Here is a 7651-nt window from a genome sequence, read left to right as displayed (position 1 = left end):
GTCCTGGCTCCTCCCCCCTCCCTCCCCTCCCTTCTAAATGCCACAAGCCAGCTGATTGCCGCATTCGGGAGGGAGGGGGAAGGTGCACCGAGTCCTCACTCCTCCCCCCCCCCGCTCCTTTCTGCCTCCAAAACGCCGCAAGCCAGGGGGAGGAGGGGGAAGGCGCTGATCCATGGGGTCTGCCGGTGGGCGGGAGGCACTGGGGGGGGGCGTAGGGAGGCTGCCAGCTGTTGAGAAAGCAGGCAGCCAAACAACGTAAGAGTGGAGCATTGCACAACTTTAAATGAGTATGTTCTCTAATTGATCAGCAATGTAACAATGAAACAATGTTAAGCAGGATGACTTTAAGTGAGGAGTTACTGTACCTTGTTTAAGCTAACCTCAGCCATACCTGGCAGTACATTAAAGGATCTTATACTGAACACATATGGTATGTATCTGTCTGAGATGGAAGCTCTGTAGCCAGTCCTTATCTGCTATAGAAGCCTGACCTGATAGTAACAGCCCTGCAACCTACAGTGACTTCTGACATGACATGGTGTCAGGAACAAACCAGTGCCAGAGGAGAACAGAAACAAAAGGGAAAACAGCAATACAGGTTGCAAACAGAAGGAACAAAGCAACAAAAATTGCCGGATCTCATCAAGATGCCACTCTTCAATGCTCCAGACAGGGCCAGTGCAACCCATTAGGTGACCTAGGCAATCGCCTAGGGCGCTTGCATTTGGGGGGCGGCATTTCAGGTCCTTCGGTGGCGACTGCGGCAGCCGGATCTTCGGCCGCCCCGGTCGTCATTGACATTTAGGCAGAGGGAGCTGGGGCAGGGGGACGCGGGGAGGGCCGCCTACAGCAAGTGGGGGGGGGCGGCACGCAGGGGAACTCTCCGCCCCAGCTCACCTCTGCTCCGCCTCCTGCCCTGAGCACGCCGCCCCGCTCTGCTTCTCTCCCTCCCAGGCTTGCGGCACCTAACAGCTGATTGGCGCCACAAGCCTGGGAGGTGGAAGAAGTGGAGCGGCGACGGTGTGCTCGGGGAGGAGGCAGAGCAGAGGTGAGCTGGGGCGGGGAGCTGCCGCACGGCTCCCCAGGCCGGGGGGAGCTGCCGCGGGGGGGGGGCACCTCAGGGCAGAGGGGAGGTGGGGAGCTGCTGCAGGGGGGCGCCTTAGGGCGGGGGAGTGGAGAACTGCCACAGGGCTCGGGGGGTAGGAGGCACAAGGTGGAAGTTTCGCCTAGGGCGTGAAACATCCTTGCACCCGCCCTGGCCCCAGAGAACATAAAATTTTGACAAACCCTCACAATGGATAGACTGGAAGCAGTATGTTGCAAGATTTCAAATTGCTACAAAACTTCATAAGGAAACTGAAGATATACAGGTATCCTCTTTAATTTATGCTATTGGGAAGCAAGCAGAGCATATCTTTAAATCTTTTACCTTACTGAAGACAGTCACAACGATGCTTATGAAGGAGTTTGGCTATGTTTGATGCACACTTTATACCTCAGAAAAATGTGATTAATGACGGAGCATGTTTTCACCAGTGAATTCAAGAACCAAGAGAAATGCTGAATGTTAAATAAGAACTCTGCATGCATTGGCTGAAAACTGATTTTGGGGCTGCAAAACATGACAATATTAGAGAGAGCCTGGTTAACATGACAATATCAGAGAGAGGCGGGTTAACAGCTAAAAATCTTTCACAGCATCTACAATTAAAACCAGACTTAATCCTAAACACAGCTATACAGCTAGCAAAACAGTTTAAACTAATCAAAGAGCAGAACAAAAGGCAGAAGCAGCTTTAAAAACCTAAAATTAGATTAGCTTCAGGTAAACTAACCCTAAGCCATACACAGACATATGAACCCTAAAAGTCTTTATCTTAAAACCCCTGAGGCTATGAGGAAATTCCAGGCAAACTACAAAGCCTTTCAGAATAAATGTACAAGATGTGGAAAATGTTATCGCTCAAGATGTGTGTCCCGCTAAAGGTGCAATACATAATAAATACACAAAATATGGACATTTTGCAGCTGTTTGCCTCACTAAGGCAGTGAGAGCACTAAATATGAATACAATCAAGAGACATTATTTGTGGTATCTATCACGTGTGATGACACAGAACCTGCCTGGAGAGTGAAACTGAATATTCATAGAAAGATGATTGACTTTAAAACTGACTTAGGAGCTGATGTCACAGTCATCTCAGAAGGGACCTACAAGACCTTTCCACAGTGACAAAACCACTGAATGAACTGTTAAAGTCCAACACATCTCGGTTATGGGGGCCAAATCAAGAAATTGTCTTTGAAAAGCTAACAGAAATTATCTCAACAGCGCCAGTTCTCAACTACTAAGATGTGAACAGACCCACAATGGTCAGTGTGCATGCAAACAGTTATGGCTTAGGTGATGTATTGTTGCAACAACATGGATTTGAGTGGAAGCCAATTGCATTTTGCTCCCACATGCTCACAGAAGCAGCAAAATGATATGCACACATTGAAAAGGAGTGCCTGGCAAGCATATGGGCATGTGAGAACTTTTACAGATATCTGTGTGGATTGGATTAGTTTATACTAACAGACCATACATTTCTTCTAACCCTCATTAACTGAAAAGACCTGGATCAAGCACCGCTGAGATGCCAGTATCTTTTGATAAGATTAATGCAATTTAACCCAAATGCTAAATAGGTTCCTGATAAAATCTTGTTAGTAGCTGGCACTCTGTCATGGAGACCACCATCACACTCAACTATCGTGAGCTCAAAGCTGATACAAAAGGCATACGTGGATGCTGTGGATGCATTCAGAGCAATGTCAGAAAAGAAATAACATCAGTTACAAAGAGCAATATTATCTGACACACAACTTAAAGAAGTTCTAAGTTACATTAGAGTTGGTTGGTCCAAGATCTAAAGGATAATAGGGAAGTGCTAAGAAACTACTTTGCAGTAAATGGACAATTACGTGAGGCAAATGGACTCATGATTACAGGTGATTGCATTGTAATTCCAAACAAAATAAGAGGAGACATCCTAAACTAACTAAATGTTGTGAATGGGTCAACCAGTCAGTCTGGTGGTCAGGCATCAGCAAGGACATAAAGTATTTGCATTTGAACATTGTAGAACTAGTAGAGCGACACAATACAAATAACCTTGAATAACATATCTCTCTACCAAACAGACCTTGGAAGAGATTAGCTGCAGATTTATATGAATATAAAGGATATCATTACCTGGTCATAGTGGACTGTTTTTCCAGATGTATAGAAATAATATACTTGTTACATATTGTAACATGTCACAGTGTTCTCGGGAAACTGAAGTGCACTTTTGCTTACTTTGGTATTCCAAAACAACAAGTGATGGACAATGGATCACAATTCACTGCAGCAGAATTTAATTCATTATGAACAAAATACGATTTTGTAGCAGCTTACATTACCCACAAGCAAATGGAGAGGCTAAGACAGCTGTTCAGATAGCCAAGAAAATCCTGCAGCAGGAAGATCCATTTCTTGCTCTTCTGGAGCTACTGATACCTGCTACTGAATATAGTCCAGCACAACTCCTGATGGGAAGACAACTCAGAACTACCATTCCAACTTTGGAAAAGAATCTCTCTCTAAAGTGGCCAGGCATGAAGAGAGTAGCCAAATCAGATAAAATGGCAAAAAAAGCTTATGGACATGTTTACTAATGGTGAAACTCAATTCGAGAACTGCCAGGTCTATAACCTGGTGACTGTATTCATGTCAAACTGGATGGGGAAAAAGGACGGACAACTTCAGCTGTCATAAAGACAAAGAATTCATCCCCCAGATCATATGTGATTGAGACCGACAGTGGAGACTTCAACAGAAACCGCTGACATTTACAATTTGTTCCTCAGAAAGAACAGTCAACTGAGCAAATTCTACAGATGGCAGCTGCAGAACAAGAAGACTCAAAAATTCCAAACCGACCACAGCCAATTGTTGCAATTAATTAACAGCCAGATGACCAAGTGTCATAACTATAAAGGGAAGGGTAACAGCCCTCCCGTGTACAATACTATAAAATCCCTCCTGGCCAGAGACACCAAAATCCTTTTACCTGTAAAGGGTTAAGAAGCTCAGGTAACCTGGCTGACACCTGACCCAAAGGGCTAATAAGAGGACAAGATACTTTCAAATCTTGGTGGGGGGAAGGCTTTTGTTTGTGCTGTTTGTTTTGGGAGGCTGTTCGCTCTTGGGACTAAGAGGGACCAGACATCAATCCATGCTCTCCAAATCTTTCTGAACAAGTCTCTCATATTTCAAACTTGTAAGTAACATCTAGGCAAGGCGTGTTAGTTTTATCTTTGTTTTCTCAAATTGTAAATGTTCCTTTTGCTAGAGGGTTTACCTCTGTTTGCTGTAACTTTGAACCTAAGGCTAGAGGAGGTTCCTCTGGGCTCTTTGAATCTGATTACCCTGCAAAGTTCTTTTCCATCCTGATTTTACAGAGATGATTTTTACCTTTCTTTCTTTAATTAAAAGCCTTCTTTTTAAGAACCTGATTGATTTTTTCTTATTTTAAGATCCAAGGGGGTTGGATCTGGACTCACCAGGAATTGGTGGGGGGGAAAGGAGGGGGAATGGTTAATTTCTCCTTGTTTTAAGATCAAAGGGTTTGGATCAGTGTTCACCAGGAAATTGGTGGAGAAGTCTCTCAAAGCTACCCAGGAAAGGGTTATAGTTCTTGGGGAGGTAGACAGAGTTTCCCAAATGACTCATAAATAATTTGGGTGGTGGCAGCAAAACCAGATCTAAGCTGGTAGTTAAGCTTAGAGGTTCTCATGGAGGTCCCCACATCTGTACCCTAGAGTTCAGAGTGGGGAAGGAACCTTGACACCAACTTTTGGGTCATGTAATTAAAAAACCAGTATGCTTCAGAGACATTTAACAGACTGATACTTCAAAGACACCGTGATATTGTAAATTTTGTAAATGGTAGGAACATTGAACTTAAAGGGGGAGAGGTAATGGAATGCTAAACTTTATTATAATGGTCAGCCACTAGGTGGCATTGGGTATAACATACCTTATTTAAAAAAACGAGGAGTACGTTTTTGTGGCACCTTAGAGACTAACAAATTTGTTTGAGCATAAGCTTTCGTGGGCTAAAGCCCACTTCATCTGATGCATGCAGTGGAAAATACAGTAGGAAGATATATATATACAGAGAACATGAAAAATGGGTGTTGCCATACCAACTCTAACGAGACTAATCAATTAAGGTGGGCTTTTATCAGCAGGAGAAAAAAAAATTTTGTAGTGATAATCAGGATGGCCCATTTCAACCAGTTTCCAGTAGGGGAAAAAATAGCATGGGGAAATAGTTTTTACCATGTGTAATGACCCATCCACTCCCAGTCTTTATTCAAGCCTAATTTAATGGTGTGCAGTTTGCAAATTAATTCCAGTTCTGCAGTTTCTCATTGGAGTCTGTTTTTTAAGATTTTTTGTTGAAGAATTGTGACTTTTAGGTCTGTAATTGCGTGACCAGGGAGGTTGAAGTGTTCTCTGACTGGTTTTTGAATGTTATAATTCTTGACGTCTGATTTGTGTCCATTTATTTTTTTGCGTAGACTGTCCAGTTTGGCCAATGTACATGGCAGAGGGCATTGCTGGCACATAATGGCATATATCACATTGATAGATGTGCAGGTGAACGAGCCTCTGATGGCATGGCTGATGTGATTAGGTCCTATGATGGTGTCCCTTGAATAGATATGTGGACAGAGTTGGCAACGGGCTTTGTTGCAAGGATAGGTTCCTGGGTTCGTGTTTTTGTTGTGTGGTTGCTGGTGAGTATTTGCTTCAGGTTGGGGGGCTGTCTGTAAGCGAGGACTGGCTTGTCTCCCAAGATTCCCAAGAGTGAGTCTCTAAGGTGCCACAAGTACTCCTTGTTCTTTTTGCTGATACAGACTAACACAGTTACCACTCTGAAACCTGATAGCTTATTTAAGTTACCCTCAGCCATACCTGGAAGCACATTAAAAGATCTTATATTGAACACATCTGGTGTATATCTATCTGAGATATCTGCACAGAAGCTTGACCTGCTAGTAACAGCCCTGCAGCTTACCATGGACAAGGTGTACATGGCAAGAACTAAATTTCCAAAAGATTTTCTTCTATCCCTCAATGAATAAGCAATTATTCTGCGAGGGACCTTTTTTCTTTGGGAGCTCACCCTTTCTCCCCTTGCTGCTTGTAGAAGGAAAGGGAAGGTCAGAGAAGTACAGAAGAAGGGGGGGAGGAGGTGGTTAGATCTTTGCAGTGTGGGATGCACTCGGGCATCAACTCTGCCCCACATCCATACTCCCCTTCCATTTGTCTCCCTTCAAAAACTGCCCCCAGAGTGCTGAGACCAGGATGGGGAACTAAGAACAGTCATGTCACTGTGAAGGGATTAGCATGCAGCTAGTGCATTCTGTGGCCAGGGTTACCATTGCCAAGGAGCGGCAGGAGAGGCAGAGAATTGGGTTGTGGTACACTGGGTTGTGAGATGCTAAGAAATTATTTTAAAAAACCCAGTGAAATTAAATGCCCCAAAACCTCTTTGACACAGAATTAAGATTGCCCACTGATGCCTCCTCCTGCCTTTCCAAAGTTCAGCTACACTAAAATCTCTGAAAACCAGGAAATGAAAAAGTAAAGATACATGCTAGCCCTGCAATGTAACCTTAACTCTGTTCTCTTTGAGCAATGCCCCAAAATGCCAAAAACACACATACTAATACACTAGCCTTACACACGCCAGCTATTGCCAACTCCAGGATATGGAGACAAAATTGGCTTCTTCTCAGGAGCGGAGCCAGGGTTTTTGGCACCCTAGGCAGGGGTCCTTCCGCGCTCCCGGTTGTCATCGGCAATTCTGTGGCAGGGGGGGTCCTTCTGCACTCCCGGTCTTCGGGGCACTTCGGCGGCGGTTCCCGGAGCAAGTGAAGGACCCGCCAAATTGCCGCTGAAGACCCGGAGCGCAGAAGGACCCCCCGCCGCTGAATTGCCGCCAAAGGCGGCAAAATACTGCCCCCCCAAATCATGGCGCCCTAAATGGAAGCTCCTTCTGTCTTTCCTTCTGGAAAGAATTCAGATGTCCATATTGAGTCTTTTATTGTCTTTGCTACCATTGACCATTAAGTGTTGTTAATATGGCACTGGACCCTGGCATGTTTGGAGAGAATTGCTTGAGTGGCTCTGTTCCATTCTGTCGGAGAGATTTCAGAGACTACTGTTAGGCAATTGTTCATCTATCCCAAGGGCTCTCTCATGCACAGTTTCACGCTGTTCTTCTGGCTGGCACCCTTCTGTTCAACATGTACATGAGGTTGTTAAGAGTGTTAATAGGGAGATCTGGGTTGCAATGCCTTCAGTAGCCAACCCTGGCAATACAATTGAACAACATACTCAAGCCGAATATAGTGTGGGCCTGAATGAGGGCTAGCTAACTGAGGCTCAGTCCAGGTACAATTGTGATAATTGACTGAGGTAAACAATGAAAAATAATGGTGGACTCTAGATCAAGATCCTTCAATTAATGTAGGTGCTGAAATTCACATACTGGAAGCCTTGGATGTACAGTTGTTGCTGGATCCCCACATTGCCATGATTGCTACATAT

The sequence above is a fragment of the Malaclemys terrapin genome, chromosome 1 (assembly GCF_027887155.1).
Source record: "Malaclemys terrapin pileata isolate rMalTer1 chromosome 1, rMalTer1.hap1, whole genome shotgun sequence".
NCBI classification, from domain to species: domain Eukaryota; kingdom Metazoa; phylum Chordata; order Testudines; family Emydidae; genus Malaclemys; species Malaclemys terrapin.
This window is presented reverse-complemented; position numbering follows the sequence as displayed.